The sequence below is a fragment of the Microtus ochrogaster genome, linkage group LG2 (genome assembly GCF_000317375.1).
Source record: "Microtus ochrogaster isolate Prairie Vole_2 linkage group LG2, MicOch1.0, whole genome shotgun sequence".
Lineage (NCBI taxonomy): Eukaryota > Metazoa > Chordata > Mammalia > Rodentia > Cricetidae > Microtus > Microtus ochrogaster.
The window spans coordinates 37,367,732-37,386,144 of record NC_022028.1 but is presented as its reverse complement, the minus strand read 5'-3'; positions in this window follow the sequence as shown (position 1 = coordinate 37,386,144).

Genomic DNA, 18,413 nt, shown 5'->3' with positions numbered 1-18,413 from the left:
CTTGTAGGCAACAGGAAATTGACTGAGACACTGGGTAGTATCCTTAGTACAGGAAACCTCAAAGCATTCCCCCAAACTTCCTCCAACAAGGCCATAAGCAGTCCAACAAAGCCATACCTCTTAATATTACCACTCCCTATGAAAATAGGGCAGTCAATTACATTCAAGCTAACATCATATCCACCCCCTGGGTGCCATAAGTTTGTAACAATTTGATACTGTAAAATCTATTTAGTTGAACTTCAAAAGTCTCCATACTCTCATAGTCTCAACAACGCTTTAAAGTCCAAAGTTCAAAGTCTCTTCTGAGAGTCATGCAATCTATTAACTGTAGCCACCAGTAAAAATCAAAATAAAAAATCAGGTCACATACTTCCAACGTAATGATACAAGATATACATTACCATTGCAAATATGTAGGGAAGGAAGCATAACAAGGGAATAGTGGTCAAAAGCAAGACCAAAACCAGCGGGGCAAATTCCAAACTCGGCATCTCCATGTCTGATGTCAAAATGCTCTCAAATCTCCAACTTTGTTCAGTTTTGTTGACTACAAAACACTTCTTTCTCTTGGACTAATACTGTTCCCTGTTAGAAGCTCTCCTCAGCAGGTATATCAAGACCCTAGTATCTCCAATATCTTAGGTTCTCCAAGGCAATCCAGACTTCTACTTCCCAGCTTCATGCAACAGCCTCACTTCTAGGCCTCCATACAGGGACAGTCCAGACACATGTCTGACTTCAGTGGATTTCTTTAGGCTTTCTTCTATCTTTAATTCTAAAGCCAGAACAACAAGGACAAATTTGCCAAGTTCTGCTGCTTGGTGGTGCTGAAACATGGCCTCCTCATTCAACTAAATCTTCATGAATTTTCTGTCCTTTATTGCCTAACTTTGACTGTCCTGAAACTTGTTCCATAGACTAGGGTAGCCTCAAACTCAGAGTTCTGTTAGCCCCTCTCTTCCCAGCACAACTGGCTCTAAGCTTTCTTTAGTTCCTTCACAAGTTGGAAACTTAATTGGGTACTATCTTGGTCTGAGGTCACCACTGCCTTTATTTAATTTCTTAGTCTATTTATCTCCGAACACAGATTTGATTCTATTCCACTTCCTGAAGCTCCTTTTTTCCTAAAAATTTTAATTTTTAATTTACTCTACATTGCTTGCTCCTCTTCATTGTAAATATTCATTAGAGTTACCACTAAAACTACATGACAAAGTCTATACTTGGCTGTTTTGAGATTCTATCTTCCAACAAAATTAATCCAAAATTCTTCACTTTAGCCTCAGACAGACTCTTCAGGTAAGGGTAAAAGACTACCACTTTTTTCTCCAATATATCACAAGAATGATCTCAATTCTTGTCATCATAGCAAGGATCACGGTGGCAGATGTGGTGCTGGACAGATGTGGTACTGGAGCAAGAGCATAGAACTAACACAATGGGCAGTATCCTAATCCTAGGAAACATCAAAGCATACCCACAGAGTGACACACTTCCTCCAACAAAGTCACATCCATTCCAATAAGGAGACATACTTCCTAACAGTTCTACTCCGTATGAGATCATAGGGACCAATTACATTCAAACTACCATACACTCACTTATGCTTTTGCTTATTAGAGAAAGATGTAGAATTTTCTGCTTATTCAAACACCAGATTTCCATTGACAACTGAGCTGGCACTCAAAAGGACTACAGAGAACCTAAACCACATTCTCCTCATCTTAAAGATGGTTTGCATTCTGTTAAGGGTCAGTTGCTTCAAGGTTCCTTGCTGGCTTGAACCTTTATGCCCCTGAAGTTTCCAGGCAGAAGTGAATGCACAATGTCACTCAATGCTGTGACCCTTTAATACAGTTCTTCATGTTGTGGTGACCCCCAACCGTAAAATCATTTTTGCTGCTACTTCATAACTTTAATTTTGATACTCTTATGAATATGAAAATATCTGAATTTCTTGATGGTCTTAAGTGGCCCCTGTAAAAGGGTCACTTTACTTCAAAAGGGGTCATGATCCACAGCCTGAGAACTACTGATGTAAGGGAAACTGGCTTCAACATAAACTAAGGGGTAAGGTCTCACACAACTATTTTGACCTCGGCCTACTCATCTGCACAGTCCAGGTGACAGGGTATGATTTCATAGAATGATTTTGTGATAAACAAGGTATTCGTGCTCATTGTACGAAGATTATAATGGCAATATTCAGGGGCAAGGCATTTTAAAAATAGTATGTGGATGACTTTATAATATTCACAGTAACTATGAATCTTTGTCACTGGAAAATTTAAACATTAATCAATATTTAATTTAAAGCTTTCAAAAAAGATGTATCAGGAAGTTAAGATACCATCTTTCTCAAGTGTCCTAGGACCCCAGTAATAATATGAAAGATTTTTCTTTCTGTGAAATACACCAAGAAAATGGTATATAACAGCAGGCTCCTGGAATCTGTGCCAAGACCATGATACCACTTTAAGAGCAGTTACACTTTTTTTCATCTTTGGAGAACATTTCAATTTACTATTCTTAGATCTTCTAAAGGAGAGCAAGCAGTTGATCTATGAAGAACTCTTTAAAAATTCAATTGAAAAGTTTAGATTAAAAAAAATCCTTTAAGTCCAACAAGAACAACACAAAGAACCCTTTGAATCTTTTCATAAACTTCATATTGCTGGTTAATATCAATTCACAAAATTTTAGTGGCATGGTTGTTACAGAGTAACCAAATGATTTATGACTGATATGATGCCCTGCTTCAGATACTAGGAGTAAATCTATTCCTATAATTTTCATAAGTAAATACAGTATCAAATTAACTATTAAACACATAACTCTATACTCTTTTTTATTGAGCTCTACATTTTTCTCTGCTCCCCTTCCTATCTCTCCCCTCCCTTTCAACCCTCTCCCAAAGTTCCCATGCTTTCAAATTATTCAGGAGTTCTTATCTTTTTCTACTTATATTAGTGCAACTCTCAGTCCTCATAAGAAAACAATCTTTGTTTAGTGGACAGTATTTAATACAAAGACACACAATTTATCAAAGTATGGAGAACACAATTCAGTAGACTGTTTAGCCATAAGTGGAATGCCTATATCACAATTCCTAATCCCAGGGATCGAAGAATATAGCACAAGAGGGGGTATAAATATTATGCAAATCTAGAGGTAGAAAAGGACAGGGATAGAGCATCACAAAAATAATGTTGAACCCTCTAGTGGCACTTCAAACGTATTTTAATTAATACAGACTGCCTGAAGATCTGAGAGTAAAACAGTCCCACTGGTCAGATTTACAGATCAGATTATGCCAACACACACCTTTAATCCCAGTAGCCACCCTGGTTGCCATAGATTTCGGTTGGTGGATGCCTTTAATCCCAGCCCTAGAGAGGAATATAAAATGGGAGAGACAGCCCTCAGACACAGTCTCATTTTGTGATTGTGGGAGGCAGGATCACCATTTCAGACTGAGGTCAAGGTAAGAGCCAGTCTGGCTGGCTGTTTTGCTTTTTGGATCTTCAGTTTGAACTCCAATTTCTGACCTTGAGTTTTTCTTAATTGTGCTTCACTTAATCACATTTCACAACCCTGTCAGCATTTAAGCAAGGAAAAGGAAGGAATTTATAAGTTCCCACCTCTAGTGAAGGAAGTATTGGCAGTTGGTGGGTTAATGGAAAGAAAATTGAATTTTAGGGGTGTGGTCCCCTATAAGTTTATAACCCCATCAATATATCATATCAGTATAAGAATAATTTGACTCATTAGATAAAATGTGTTTAAAAGAGGAAGCTAGGTGTGACAGTATACAGTTTAATTCAGTACACAAGAAGTAAACATAATCCTGTGATTTCCAGTCTAAAGAGAGCTGTGCAGCTTATTTCTGTGTGTCAGAAATAAGAAGGAAGAAAAGAAGAAGGAAAAGGAGGAGGAAATTAAGTTGCAAAGGAGACATGATTTGAGGATCCTAGGGGAGCTGAAGGCAGGACTAGGTAGAATATGATAGAAATACTCTATATGTTTGTAAAAAAAAAAAAAAAGTCCCAAATAATAAAGCGACCTAAAGGAAAAAGATTTAATAACATGTTGCCTTTCAAGTACCTTTTTACAAAGTCCTATAGAATTGTGAAGTTGAGCATATTCTTTGTATATGAAATAAGTGTCATTTAATGAGACATTTTAATTTATGAAATATGGTGTGTCAGCCTCACATTTTACCATAAGCTGTCATCCTTTTCTTAATTTCTAGAACATTGAATATTTTGGTGGGAATCAAATATGGTGAAGATTTTTCTATGTTATTTCTTTGTGGTTTTTGAGGGTTTGGGTTGTGACATACACAAAGACAACACAATTGGGGATTCTGGGGTGTTTAATGAGGAGAGGGTCCTGGATAAGAAAGAACTTTAAAGTCTAACAAAGTATAACAAGCTTCTAGAAAAATGGTCATGAAATTATGTGTTTCTGCTCCTTTTTATGGAAACCATAAGCAATAGTCACAGGTATCTTTGCAGTTGTTTTTGTGAAATCCAGAGGCCAAGAAGGGCAAGGACAGAACATTGTACCTCATTGAGGGAGTGTTTAGAGGTCATCAAAACAGGTATTGATGGAAATCTATATTTTATAACAATGTGTCCTTCACCTAGTTAAGTGTTATCATGGATATAAAGACAAGAGGTATGGCTGGTGTTTTTTCATTTGTGGTGAATCATATAGAGATTTAAAAAGTTATTAATGAGATTTTATTTCAAAATATTCTTACATATAGTCAAAAGACACCAGAACATCCCCTAATCTCACACTTAGCTTTGCCTGTGTTAATACAAAATAGTTTGCCTATCTTACTTTGATATCAAATTCTCAAATGAGCTGTATAAAAATTAATAAGGTTATCCATACTTAATTATGTTCACTTTGTTTTTTACCTAGGACTTTTAAATATTTTATGAGCCTTCAAGACACCATAAATATATGAAACTAACAAATCTTATTAGGTTTCTTTAAATTGTCAATTTCTAAAATTTTCATGATGAAGTTTACTGCTTTAAGAAGCATTGGTCAAGGGCTTGGGAAGTTAGTGCACACATTTAATTGTAAGACTTGTGAGTCTGAGGCCAACCTGGGGACTAGAGGTGTGCAACTCTGTGTCAAACTATGCTTGGCTTCTGCAACTTTAGAGACTGAACCCAAGCTTCATTCATGCTAATCCATCGCTCTACTATCAAATGAGCTTTATCCATATAAATATCACAAGTAGAAGCCTTTAATCTAACAATTCATACATTCTCATAAAACCTTCAACAGTCAAAATAATCTTAGGGAAAATAACAACACCAGGAAAATATCTGATGTCAAGATGCACCATGGAGTCATAGAAGTTAAAACCTCTGTTACTCATTTTTTGTAGCTAAGACAGCTGTCATGGATTTTCTTGGTTGTAGACTTGATTGTATCTGGAAATAACTAAAACCTGAGTGTCTAAGAACATGTTTAAGGGATTTTTCTTATTTAAGTCTTTTGATTTACCATTAATCTGAGACATAACTTCTACTAGCAGCCTGCATAAAGGGCATGGAAGAATGAAACTTTTCCTCTTTGCCTGCTAGCCCTGACTCTTGTTGGCAAATTCATTCCTTCACTAGTTAGTTATTAGACCTAATATTTTGGGATCCTGACATATACTGAAGATCATAGGAGACATCTAGCCCCATGGACTGAAAAAACTACTGAATTCTTAGACTTTACATTAGTAGAGACATTTTCAGACTAGCCAGCTCTCAACACTTTTTTAGCTTTTCTGAAAATCCCAAGTTGATAGTCTTCTGACTCAAGGATAAAACTACTGCTTTGAGCACCTATATTTATAGGGCAAATTTTCTTTATTTAAAAGTAGGGAACCATGGCTTAGAAAGGATCAAAAAAGGGAAATGAAACCAAACCAAGGGCCCAGTACAACAGAATAAATGTTGAAGTTACAGCTTCATATATAGCACTAGAGACACAGTACCATAATGATTCTGAATGAGTAGGGCAACCATATTGCAGAAGTTCTGTTGCTATATCCTATGTGAGCTGTTTCTCTTTGCTTGTACCTCCAGTCTTGCATGTGGTGATAATATTTACTTGATGTATTCAAGTGAAGTTGTAAGATTTGTTTTTATTATTTTATTTTAAGGATGTCAGGGTTCTTGCATATTAAAGTAGAACTGAAACCAAAAGTTTCATTCTCGTTCTATTAATTTTTGTGTATCTGTACTTGCAGGTGGAGACTGCTCATTTGTTTCCCAGACACCCAGACCCAAATAATCATGCAGAAACTATATTAATTACAATGTTACTTGGCAAATAGCTTAGACTTCTTATGAACTAACTCTTACATCTTAAGTTAAGACATATCTATTAATCTGTGTATTGGCATGAGGTTATGACTTACTGGTAACTATCTGGTGTCTGTCTCTTTCAGCATCTACAGGGTGTCTCTCTGACTCACATACTCTCTCTATGCATCTCTGTTTGGATTTCCTGCCTGGCTTTGCTCTGCTAAGCCATTGGCTGAAACAACTTCATTCATCAGCCCATAAAAGAAACATATATATAGAAGGACATCCCACATCTTGCACCTTGATATATTCTTATATAAAAAAAAGAAAAAGATAAACAATGAGGTGTAGAATTCCCTTCTATATAATATGACCATTTTCTGTTTTACAATATTTTAGTTTGTAGTATCTTACATAACATTCAATAATCATAACACTAAGGCAGTTAGGATGCACTAAGTAAAGTATCTTTTTTTTCTATTAAAAAAGTGGAAAAATTATGACAGTGGACTTATTTGGGGGTCAAATAACCAGAATGTAGCAGAGATAAAATATTTTTTCTCAAACACTCTTTTTATCTATCTATCTATCTATCTATCTATCTATCTATCTATCTATCTATCCATCCATCTATCTTGTTCTTTTTGAGATAGGGTTTCTCTTTTATGCAGCTCTTGTTTTCCTAGAACTCTCTTTTGACTGGCTTTGAGCTCACAGAGATCCTCCTTTCTCAGCTTCATTGATGGAGGAGGGTCATCTTTCTATCTGTTGTTTCATTGGTTAAGTAATAAAGAAACTTCTTGGCCTTTGATAGGACAGAAAATTAGATAGGCAGAGTAGACAGAACAGAATGCTGGGAGAAAGAAGCCGAGTCAGCCAGTCACCATGATTCTCCTACCTGACACAGATGCAGGTTAAGATCTTCCCTGGTAAGCCACCTCGTGGGCTACACAGATTATTAGAAATGGGTTAGATCAATATGTAAGAGCTAGCCAATAAGAGGTTAAAACTAATGGGCCAAGCAGTGTTTAAAAGAATACAGCTTCCATGTAATTATTTCGGGTAAATCTAGCCAGGTGGCAGGACGCAGACTGCCGCTCCTAATACAACACTTCATGAGTGCTGAGATTAACTGTATGTGTTACCATGCCTGACTTAAAAACTACATACTTAAATATTGAATATATTATATTTTTGAAAGTAAGAAACACAAATACCACAATTGCCACATCTAAAAATGAGTGTATGCCACCATATTATGGATAAATCTTACACACAGCAATTCTTTTTGTTGCTGTCATATTTATTCTGTGGTTAAAGAACCAAGTGAACATAATTGGGTACATTAAATATTCAGGAAGCAAAATAAGATAATCACCACTGGTTTGTACTGGCAGGAATCTGTTCATCATTTAAACTCTCTACTCTTCCTTGACTCTGAATTACTCTGGATTGTCCTCTGGCATCTAGTTTCAAATTATTGGATGAAATATTGAGGTTTAACTCCAGAATTTGGCAATGCTTGTAGAGAAAATTGAAATCTCATCCCATTAGTAAGTTCAAGGTCCCAAGTGCCTGGGTGTTGGAGCTTTGTATGGAATTGGGAAATAAGCAACCCTGTGTTTAGTCATTGCCTTGGCAAAGGAGCAGGAGGTTTTCTAATTAGTGCTTTACCCAGATCTATGAAGAGGTCCTTCATCCTTTGAAGTAAATGTCAACACTTGACACTCCTTTATGTGACACCACTACAATACTTCAGGGTACAAAACTTAAGATATAAACTAAATATCTGGTTACTTTTACATCTTAGTAATGCTTCAGCACTTGGCAGAGAGTTTGTACCTAATATTTTCATCAATTATTGACAACATGGGACACATCTAAAATCTCTGAGTGCTACAAATCAATTGATGAATTGTTTTGCATCACTATGATTATAATTCATTTTATGGAAAAGTGGCCACAAGGTATGGATCTAGTTTTGTATATACTTATACAGTTTTAAATGTACTTATCTGTCACCTTTTCCCATTACATACCTTCTCAACATCAGAGTATCAAGATAATCTTTTTAAAAGGAGGCAAAGAAAGAATATTCAACATTATACCACTAAAGTAAGCTCCAAAAGTCCTTTGCTCTGCTTGTAACTATGAGGTACATAGCTGTAGGGAATTTTCTTATAATTGTCTTTACATTTCCATAGTTATTGTTCATATATGAAAATGCAAACTCTCAGAGGAAAGAATATGTACAAGTTCACTTGATTAACAGAGATTAATAATACTTTGGAATTCATCATTTTGGACAAAGGGAAGAAAAATGTTAAAGAAAAGAGAAAAATATAATGTTCAAGGAGGAAGAAGATAATGTTCAAGACAACCAGTCTCATTTGAGTGGATTCATGTCCTAAACCAAAAAAAAAAAAAAGTGTGAGATCTAAGCCACTGTTCCAGGACAAACTGTCATTGTTAAGAGTCTTAAACATATTGACTAATGTGCAGATAACTTTCTGATGCTCTCATTTCTGTCAAGAGAGTTGTTTTCTCATTCATGGTTGTCATAAGTGATTGATTATCCACTGTGCATAATATGCCTTGAAGTTTGTAAGTCCACCTTCACTTGCCTATGTGTAAATCGCTCCTCCAATAGTGAAATTATGCAATAACCCCACCGAGTGCAATTGTACCAAAGAAGTAACAGGTTGGACGTTCAACACTGTTAGCTCTGTTTTACCATTTATTTATTATGCCTGCATTTTTTTTCTGAATAACCTTTAATTTTCTGAGGTAGGCTAAATTATATAGAAACAAATCTCTCCTCAATGAAAGCCAATTTTGGTGTAAATCTAGCAACGTATACCTGCCATGAGTTCATATCAGAAGCGCTTCTACCCTATGACCCAACATAAAGAGGTGGCCTTCATTTACCACTGTCCTTCAGAAGTCACCAGAAACATCATAACATTCCAGATGAGCTGTAGTTGAAACAAATATCTACTCTATTATCTCTTCAGCCATTTAGTGGATGAGTAAAGAGAAGAGAATTAAACTTTATTTTACAACCATTGACAGAAGAAGGACCCCTACCAAATGATCAATGGTGTTAAAGAGAGTAATAAGGTCACCTTTCTTCAGGCGCTGCCATGAGCAGATAAATCCAAATCTTCAAAGTGGACCTAGAGAATGATAGAGTTGGATTCCAGTGAAGAAGGCCAAGCAACCGGAGCTCTGTGAGAAAGAAAAAGCCCAGAATGGCTGTAGAAGGCAAAGGACACCGAAGTGCTGACCCCTGAGATTTCACTTTTCTTTCAGAGAAGCTAAGTCACAGATAACTCACTTAACTGGAGAAAACAACTGTGGGGTGGGAGACAGCTCCATTAGTAAAGAAAGTGTCATACAAGCACGAGAACCTAACCCTGCTACCCTCATAAATGCTGAGAACATTGGTAGCCTGAATGCTGAGGGATAAAATGGCAATAGCTATGTCTTAGAGCTCAGTCACCAGCCATACTTGCTGAATGATATTCAAGTTCTCTCAGGAGATAAAATGGAGAGCGATTATGGAAAATACTCACTGTCGACTTATTGCATCTATGTAACACACATAGGCACATGTGTGCATGTGCACACACATTCACATGTGCTCAGAAGAGCAGACAGGAAGGCAGAAATTGAAGGTCATCTTCAAATACATAGTGAGTTTGAGCCTGACCTAGGTATACAAGATATATTGTCTCAAACATAATATATAGGCCAGGCAATGGTGGCGCATGCCTTTAATCCCAGCACTCTGGAGGCAGAGGCAGGCAGATCTTTGTGAGTTCGAGACCAGCCTGGTCTACAGAGCTAGTTCCAGGACAAGCTCCAAAGCCACAGAGAAACCCTGTCTCAAAAAACCAATATATGTGTATATATATATACATATATATATATATATATATATATGTATATATATATAATCTTGACTACTATTTTATCTTTTATAGTTGTTTAAGCGGGTAACCTAAAGGAAGCTCTGACTTACCACCTCTGAGTTTGACCACTCCACTAGATAATTTTTTAGTCTTTTCACCCATATTCTAGAAGTTAAAAATGATATACGTGCCTTTATAATTTTTTTGTTAAGTATTTTGTTGATATTTTGTTGAAGTCTTCAGGTTTAGTGTATATAAAAATTGTCAGTTCCCATTTTAAAGTGTAAATGGTGATTGCTAATTCAACAGAAGTGTCAGAAAGACATGTTCAAATACATGTCTGGAGTGAGATTTTAATCATGAAAAATTAATTAATATTTTAATATTGCTCCCACGAGATGCTGAGTTGGCTAGTCTGACTGTCCCCAGGGACTTCCTATCTCCACCACCACAGAACTGTGGTCAAAAGTGAACTAGGTAATCTTTTTCTTTTAACAGAGATTACAAGGACTGAGCTAAGGTTCCCATGCTTGAACAGAGAACATTTTACCAGTTGAACTATTTCTATAAACTTTTCCCTCATTCTGATTTTTAAAAATATTTGAGTAGGGGAAGAGGAAAAAGGACAGCTGCAAAAATCACTAATTAATCAAGTTAGAGTCTTCAAATAGTTATCAAACCCAAAGTCAACTTTACAAAATCTTATCTGTTTCTCATTTTGACTTCTAGTAGTCTTACACTAGTATGTTGTCAAATGTTAAAAGAATCACTTTGGAAACATAATTAAGACAATTATGGAAAATAAAGTATCTTTGGTATTCTTTATCTTCTGTGCCTTTAAAATGACGCTATTGACAAGTGACTTGTATGGTGATATGTTGCTTGTGTTCTAACAAATAAACTGTGCCTGAAGAAAAGAGGGGAGAGCTAGCCACTAATTAACCATAGAGGTCTGGAGGTTTGTACAGACAGACAGGAAGTGATGTGACTGGTCAGAGAGAGGAATATAAGGTGGAAGGAGACAGGAACATGACCTCTTTTCAGTCTAGGGAGTTCATAGAGGTAAGAACTCTAGTGGCTGACTGCTCTGCTTCTCTGATCTTTTAGCTTTCACGCCAATATCTGACTCCAGGTTTTTATTATTAAAGCTAATTAGAACTCATGCTGCAGGCTTGCCATCTGTCAAACGCTACAAAAGGGTAAAGTTTATAGTTTTCTTTTTTCATATTTTTAAAATTGATACTTTGTGAATTTCACATCACGCATGCCGGTCCCACTCATGTCCCAGTCCGTCCATATCTGCCCTCCACCTTTGTAACCCCACCCTAAAAAAATGAAAATAAATAAAAAGATCAAAATTAAAGCAAAACACACACACACACACACCTCACTGTGGAAGCTGTGGTGTGTCATAGTGTGTCACACAGTATATCCTTTTGTTCATGCAGCTTTACATTGCAAGTGTTCATTACAATGAGTCTCATGGTCTGAGGCCTCTGGCTTCTGCTCCACTATCAATACTGGATTCTCACCAGGACTCCTCTAGGATGTTCTGCTGTTACATTGAGTCCTGGAGGTCTTACAGCTTTGTTTCTGCAGGACAAGCCCCTTCCCGTGCTCTACCAGTTTATGGACAAGTTAGATGTTGGCGTGGAGGAGTTTCTGGGCAGGTTAGTTGTTGGGGTAGGCAAACACAGCCATTGACCTAGGCCTGTAGAGTAGCTGAGTTGGTCTGCCCACCACCTCACCTAATTTCAATCCACTAGTGTCAGCCCTCCAGAAGTTCTTAGGGAAGGGGTTCAGGTCTCCTGCACCCATGTCACTGCTGGCCACACATGGGCAAATGATTGCATAGATAATCCTCATGACTTCATGAGGTTTTTCTCAGTGGTAAGGTGGAAGTACTTGTGTACCTTATTGGCTTGGCAATTTGCTGTCTTCATTCTTCAGCCATAGAGAAACAGCCACAAGACCTGTGAATCAACTTGACTAATCATTCCAACAGATTCTAAAGAAGAGATCTTTTGGTGAAGGCATGGAAATATCTTCCATTGGGAAACCATATAAGGATGGAGTTTTTTTTTTTAATGTACATGGTGTGTGTGTGTGTGTGTGTGTGTGTGTGTGTGTGTGTGTGTATGTGTGTGGTGGGGCATATTCCACAGTGCACATTTGAAGATGAGGGATCAACTTATGTGAGTCTGTGTTCTCCTTTCATTACATGAGTCCTGGGGACTGAGCATTGAAGTCAGGGCATCAGCTTTAGCTCCAGACATCTGTACCTCCTGAGGCACCTTGCCAGGAGGACACTGGAACACAATGTTAAGAAGGCTAAAGGGATGCTCGTCTTCACTGTACTCAACCCTTTATGCACATTTCTTCCTACAATTAACTGAAATTTTTGTCATTTAGAATAAATATAAAGTGACTGGCATAGTGACCATGAGAAAAAACTTTTTTTTTTTTTTTTTTTTTGAATCACACCAACTTTTAGTTTCGGAGGGGCAACATGCTAAGTACGACTTTCCTTCTTACTCAACATTTTAAGTTTTTTTTTTTTTAATGTATGTGAGCCTTCTTGAGTCTATGTGCACAATGTATATGCAGGCAATATCTACAGAGACCAGAAGATGACATCAGACTCCATGGACCTGGGTTTCCTAATAGTTGTGTGCTGCCATTAGGGTGCTAGGAACTAAGCTGGAGTTCTTTGTAAAATTAGGCACTGTTGAGTCCTGACCCATCTCTCCAAATATACCCATGGTTTAATTTTTTTCTTGGTAATTTGAGGCAGGTTTTCTCTTTGTAACAGTGGTAGCTGTTCTGGAACTAGCTCTTGTGGACTAGGCCAGACTCGAACTCATAGAGATCCACCTGCCTCAGCCTCCCAAGTGCTGGGATTAAGAGGTTAAAAGGCAAGTGCCACCACCATCTGGCCTCCATGGTTGAATCATAAAATGTGTTTTAGAACAGGAATTATCTACATCATCATGATCAATTTTCTTTTGTTCCTTGGCCCTGGCAATACACAGCTTTTATTGTAGGTCTCTGAACAATAATTCCCAAGTGGATCCCTTGACTTCACTGAGAAAGTGGCTTCTGATTCCTGTAACAGCCCTAGTACCCAGCAGGTGTTGTGTATGAGAGGAAACAGCCAAAGAAGCTCTGCTGGGTTTCTGGATTCCCCAGTTCTCTGCAATCTGAGAGCTCTGTTGGGCAAAGAATGCACTCATTCACTTCCATGTCTTCGCCAGGTTCTCTTTCCCATGCTTTTATCACTTTTTGTATGGGAAATTCAGAAATAAGTTCTCCATAGCCACACTGTCTACCTGGACAAATCTAAGCATCATGAGTTTGTGATTCACATAGCCCATGGATATCTCATTACAATGTGAAAATATTAACTTAAAAATATATTTGTCCTTTCCTTCCAGAATTATTCAAACTAAAAAAAAAACCACACCTACTTATACTTCAGTATTTTGCTCCTAACCAAAAGCACCACTTATTAAAGTTGCTGATCTCCTGCAATGGAACCTGTTTAAGGCACACTAGATTGCTTGACTTTTGTCCCTGATGACCTTCTGTATGTAACCTAATGGTTTATTTACTGAGCATGGACAGACCATGCAGTTAGTCCTCATTAAAGCCTGCTAGCTTAACAAAAGTATGAGTCTGCTTTCTTAAAGAAAATTCAAATAATGGAATTTAAAAAATGAAACAACATGTTAGCCTATTAACTTGTGAGTATTGCCTAATGAAGACAAAATTAACTCTTCCACATAACTGCAAGGTGATACTAACCTGAATCTTCTGTATTTATCTAGTTCTCTGCTACCAATAAAGACTGTGAGACCCTCGAAAAAATAGCTTATGTGTAGCTACACAGAATGGAAGCTAATAACACTCTAAATCTTACCTCCAACCCTGTGAAATCAAGAGGCAGTAAGGCGATGGATGTAAAATGATTTTCCTTCTTGCTGCCTTAGCAACCCAGATCAGTGTCTTTGTATTGTGCCAAGGCCACTCCAAGGAAACATTTTACCTTCCTTCATTATCCTTAAGTACTAAAATTTGCATAGACACAGAGACACTATGTACATGAAGGTCCTAACACAGTACACAAATGTCACAACAGTTTCCTCTGAAAGGAGAACAGATACATAAAATCAGTGAGGTGGAGAAGGATGGTAGATACATATGGTGAAAATGGGGCTGTTAGTTTTTAGTTTATGTGTTTTTCAGCATTATTTGAAATATTGAATAGAGAAGCTACGTCAATACCTGATTTTGCATATTTAAAATTTGTTGCATTTGTGTATTTGTGTGTGTGTGTGTGTGTGTGTGGTGTGTTTATGTGTGTGTGCAGGCACCCAATATGCCACAAATTTTATGTGGATATCAGAGGAGAGCCTGTGTGAGTCAGTTCTCCCCTTCCACCTTGTGAGTTTCGGGGATCAAATTCGTGTTACTCTTGGTAGCAAGGATTTTTACCCCACCCATGTAGAAGCTTTATGTAAAGCATTAACTTTGGAAAAGTCTTAGGATCTCTAACAGCTAAAAATGACTTACTTAAAAAATTGAGAAATAGTATTCCGTTAAATGCTACGTTTAAATTTTCTTTCTCCCTTTATAGCATAACATCATGAAAAATACAAACAAACAGTTTTGGGGATGACTTTGCATTTCCAGCACTATTAATCAAGTTTACAGGAGACACAGGGAATAAACCTCCATCATAAATTTCAGATGAATTCAATGAGAAGAAAGAAAATAACAGAATCTCTGGCCATGCCATGTGATAATTAGGTGTTTGTAGTAGCCACTGACTTACTTTCAATACTGGATCTGTCAAATTCAGATTTTTTTTTTTCTGATGGAATACAGCTTCCTTTTTTTTTTTCCCAGAAAACATTATTAGGGCACTTTTTAAAATACTGCCTCATAAAAACTGAGTTTTGTTTCCATTTCCACACATTTCACTGTGAAGTCTGCCAGTGTGCCATCTAAGCAATAAACAAATGACTGCCTTTAATTAACAGTGTTCCTGTCCACAGATCTTCATCGGGTACTTCACAGAGCATGGATGAAATCCAATGTCCAAATCAATAACTTTCAGGGCTTACCTGCTAAGTAGTGTGGCATCCCTCGGTATCCTCTTGGTAGAGCCAAATCTTTTCCACAGTGGGAAGATTATGTATAATCTCTTACACGGACAGAAGAATGGTGAAAACATGAATATTGTAGAAAAGACTATCATGTTTAGTTATCATCTAAGTCCAGCCTTTGCCAGAAATGATTTTATCAGTTATTCCTCATGAACTGTTGGGAGCAGTGAACCCCACGATCCTGAATTTGTTGTAAACAACTTGTTTTTCCCTGATCAGAGTGCCTACAGCTGCTCTGAGCACGAGACCCCTCAGGAGTTCCTGATGGCAGGAGAGTGGTTTCTGGTGCATTTCGCTGGGGCGTGGCTATCCCTATATAAGCTGCCCCTGAACACAATAAAGGGGGCATTCCTGTTGCAAGGATGACCCGTGTCTCTGTCTGTGTGTTTCTGGGTGTTTCAATCTCCAGTCCCTTGCCTGGTTAACAAATTGTATGGCGGCACATAGAGCGCAGAAGAGGTGCTGTGCCCCACAATGAACTATCCCATTTAGGTGGATATTTGATTAAACACGACCTTAAAGATTTACTGTATGTATTTGTGTCTGTGTGAATGAATGCCACAGGTGTGTGGATGTCAACGGAATCCAAATAATGAGGTGAGATCCCTTGGAGCAGAGTTACAGACAGTTACGAACCACCTGACATAGCTGCTGGACCTGAACTCCGGTTCTCTGCAAAAGCAGCAAATACTCTCAAGCACTGAGGCATGTCTCCAGCCCTTTAAATATTAGATTATTAAACCTTTGAAGGCAGAAGAAGTAAACCACAGACAAAACAATATCAGGGGAAATAGAAAGGTTACTATAATAAATTTTAAAGATGCTGTCGTGTAAAACCTAATTTGATTGGTTGGATGAACTCAGCCCCTCCCGCCCAGTTCTATGTAGACTGTGTATACCTTGTATACTGATACAGATGATATTAATTTATAGAGCAAGTGTGGCTCTATCAATTTCTTCTTGGTTCAGAGCCTGTTTGACTGTCTTTAACTGTAAGGTGGTTTGAGACAAGAGTAAGGAATGAGTTGAGAATAATACAAGAGTACAGACACAAGCAATTCGTCCAAAACTCCTTCAGCCAGGTGCCTTGATGACACCAGTCCTGACACTGAATTCATATTCTTGCTAATTCCATCACACTATGAATATATTAACTCACCATTTGAACTGAGCCTGGTTTAAGCACATTATTATTATTTTTTTTTTTGGATTTGGGTATCCATCTCTAGTTTCAGAGCAGCATTTTGATGACATTTTTAACTTATGATATTCCTAATAACATTTATTTATCATCCTGTGACATTCTGAGTCAAGTTTTTGAGCACAGCAGTTAAAGAACCACCTTTTGAAAGGTCCATGGTAAATTCACATTTAACAAATCAAACCATGACAACACCTTAGGCTCAAATACCATCATGTCTGGGGTCTAGAGTGATGGCTCATCATTTATGAGAAGTTATTGGACTTACGGAAGACCAAGATTTGGTTCTCAGCATCCACGTGACAGCTTACAACAGTCTATCTCTAGGGAATTCAGCACTCTTTTCTAGTCTCTACGGGCACCAAAAATTTGCACTAGGCACAAATTTAACTTATAAATACAAAGACAAATCACTTATATACATAAAAGAAAAATAATTATCTAATAGTCTCCATTCGTTTTTCTGCTTCAACCCTAGATTTTCATTCAATCTACTCTAGGTACAGTGATTGGAATGACACTTTTCAATTCATTTATTTGTCTTAAAATTATCTTCAGCTCAAAATCTTTAAGCTGCATTACTTTCTTAATAAGAAACAAGCCAGCACCCTGGTGAAAGAGTAGGATCTGGAGCGATGGCTCAGTGGGCAAGAGGGCTTTTCCCTCCATCCATTTCCCAGCACCCATATTGAGAAAAATCACAACCATTCATAACTGCAGCATAACTCCACAGGTACCTGCACACATATGCAGTGCATGCACATACACACCTAAGTAAAATAAAATCTTTAAAAAAAAAACTATCATATATACCGAGTTTTCTTTGAGGGACAGAAGGAATGAGAATGAAGTAACCTTAATTCTATCAGTTTTGCTACCAATGAGAACCCTGACTAATCTAAGTGTTAGGGCTGGATACTGATGTAGATCTATTCAAAGTTCCTGAGAAAGAGCCACACTGATTTCCATTGTGACTATAAGTTTGCGCCACTACCAACAATGAGGAAGCATTCCCTCTTCCTACATCCTCGCCAGCACCAGCTTTGTTTCACATTAGTCCCACTGGTCCAAGAAAACATGAGAACTTTTTCACATCTGGCATACTATTCAAATTCTTTCTTCAGTTATTAAAGTTTTTTTTTAAGACAAGTCAGAGGAAATACTTCAAGATATTTCCCAAAGAAACTGATCTTACATATATGATCTCAAAATAAAAAATTGACAAATGTATGATAGAATATTAGCCATTAATAAAAATAAGACTCTCTCTTTTAAATTAGAATAGTTGTCCTTTACAGGATATCATTTCAAAAAGAAACAAACCAGAATTATAACTATTACATGGCTTCCTCTAATGTGGGAAGGGAAAAAAAAGATCTAAAATGAAATTTGTGATTCGCTAAATATTGAGAATGGAGCTAGGATGGGTGGAGAAAGGCATGGGCAGAAGAGGTGGTTGGATAACATTTATTGCACTGTCTATCGATGTGGAAGTGCCACAAATGTGTGTTAAGTTAAAATAAGGGATTTGGGATTGAAAAATAAAATGTGTTAACAAAGTGTTTTGGAGACACTTGATTATTTGCCAAGCAATGATCACACTCTAGGAGAGAAAGAACCTCATTGTTTTCTCAAGGAATGTAAGGCACACTTTGAGGGTGTTCTGGCAAACAGAGGTATTCTGCTTATCTAATCTCCCAGCATGGAAGATAACTTAAAATCTAATATTAATGGTAAATGGTAAAGTATGATGCAGTGTTCTTTCAGACAACTTGGATTATTTGGAGGGCCCATGTCATTAGAA